The sequence below is a fragment of the Anopheles ziemanni genome, chromosome 2 (genome assembly GCF_943734765.1).
Source record: "Anopheles ziemanni chromosome 2, idAnoZiCoDA_A2_x.2, whole genome shotgun sequence".
NCBI classification, from domain to species: Eukaryota; Metazoa; Arthropoda; class Insecta; order Diptera; family Culicidae; genus Anopheles; species Anopheles ziemanni.
In genome coordinates, this window is record NC_080705.1 from 55,790,331 (window position 1) to 55,792,528 (window position 2,198).

General features: G+C 38.9%; 1 non-coding gene across 1 annotated transcript; it reads left to right on the forward strand.

Moving 5' to 3' along the window:
• The first annotated feature begins 532 nt into the window (after positions 1–532).
• Positions 533–604, forward strand: Trnat-cgu (transfer RNA threonine (anticodon CGU)). The gene has a single exon. It is a non-coding gene; the product is annotated as a tRNA-Thr (tRNA).
• The last annotated feature ends 1,594 nt before the right edge of the window (positions 605–2,198 follow it).

Genomic DNA, 2,198 nt, shown 5'->3' on the forward strand with positions numbered 1-2,198 from the left:
AAAACAGAGACTCCGTAGGCGTGGGCGAAGATTGTAAATTTCAAATTAACTTTGCCAAACCACTATGTAACGCTTTCGCGAGTCAGTCGACAAGGCTGATTTCAGACTGCAGAACGGAATCGGTAAGTTATCGTCGAATCCACATGGAAAATGGGCTGGGAAATTTATCCAGTTGCTAACCCAGTCGACAGAGCTAACTTAGGTGGTTGGAATTACCATAAAATGTTCTGCGTGACATACGATGCTCTGTGGTAAGCAATTCCCAGCTCCAAGGATAAATTCTCAGGCACAGCAATAATTAATTGCGGATTCGAGCCAAGAAAAGCTCTATCTACTACTCATAAGCTTTGTTGAAGTTCATCTGTAAGCAATACTTTCCAGCGCAAAGAAGGTTTAGGCGCTAATCCTTTTCATCAATTTTAATATCAATTTTAACAACAACATACATGTTGGGGTAGAATATAAAACCATAAAATGGTGAAAAATTAAAATCAATGCTGCAAAACCTTATTATAACGCGAAAAAATGTATGGCCTCTTTAGCTCAGTGGTAGAGCGCTGGTCTCGTAAACCAGCGGTCGTGAGTTCAATCCTCACAGGAGGCAAATTAGTAAAAGCGCGTTGCTGGACTGTTTTTATTAAAGTAGTATTTTGCATTCAACTCTTGTTGTAACATCGAACTGAATGAATTATTTGCTAAAAGACGTGAAAGCACATCTTTTTTCACCTCAATAGTATTACATTTTTTATATTTCGATAGTGTTGCCTATGCTGCTGAATTTGCTATCCAATTCAGCTTTGATACGTCTCTGGACGCCTGTCAATTATGACACCGATACTCGGGCGGTAACATTTCAGCCCAAGGGACGAATAGACAAATATTGAAGCAGAACACCCCAGTTACACCCGTTGCACCCCGAACCAGTGTGGATTTCAATTGTTGGGTTTTTTGCTATATGAAACAGCAAGTTTGATCCCGACAGTGAACAAACGTTAGGGGGATGAAAAGGAATGAAATAAAATGGACCAACATTCTATGACGGACAAATGTAAATGTGACAATTTGGAGACTGCCTAATGGATGCAAATATTTGCATCCGGTACATATTAGAGAGCTACCACCCCGGCGGATGTGATTTGGCGTGAAATGAATTCGAAAATCGATTAGTTCGACGTACAGCAAAAGCGATGATATAGATCAAACTGATTCTTTTTTTCTCAATTTTCATCACTGCTCCGTCGCTTCGAATCACACCGATTGCAACAGTGTGTACATTGTCGATTGTTTGCGAGTCGAGTTGAGAGGTTCCACACGCTGGCAGGGCGCCATAGTGTCCTGGGAATAATCATGCCCAACTACTAAATAATCTCCTGCACAACCGACAAGCGTAAATAATGCATCAATTCATAATTACGGTCCACTGAGTTGATCTCCTTCGGGACTCTGGGTTGGGCCTGAGTGTTTGTGCATGAATATTAAAGTTTTTATATTTATTTTTATTACGCTTCCGTTTGACGTCGATGACAGGATGACATTATTTAAAAAAATCAAAAGGACAATGGAAGCGAGCAAAAATCACTTGTGCGCAATTTGATTATGAAGCATACGCAAATAAATAAATTAATAATACAAAAAATGCACATACACATACACACACACTTACCGAACGTGCCTGCACCAAAAGGACTCGTTTGGCGCCATGACGGAGGATTCAACTGATTGATCTTTATTGACGCTTATAAAATTAAAATTAAATTTTATTAAACGACGCATATCGTCCTTCCCATTAATTCGTTTTTCACTCTGACTTTCCATCTGGATGAAGCGTTCCGATACGCGGAACGGTATTGTCCCATCCCGATTGATAATCTGTTCCCTGTGCGTAGTGTCAGAATGCACTAAAAAGTCTGTTTGCGTAGAGTTTGGTTAAAGCGGTATTGTGTTCTGAATCCAGTCAAAAAACAAAATTTACAATTGAAACTGCTACGTCTCGTCTAAGTTTGTAATACTACGTACGTGTTTCCATTAGTTTTCTTTGTTTTGCTATTGCTACTGATATGCCGTTCATTGAATGTAGAACAAAGAATTGATTCAACCAATACCATTGCAAAATAATATTACTAAATAAAAAATAAAATATATCTTCCAGAATACCGTGCCTAACGACATATTAGGTTTGGTGACAATCATATAATATT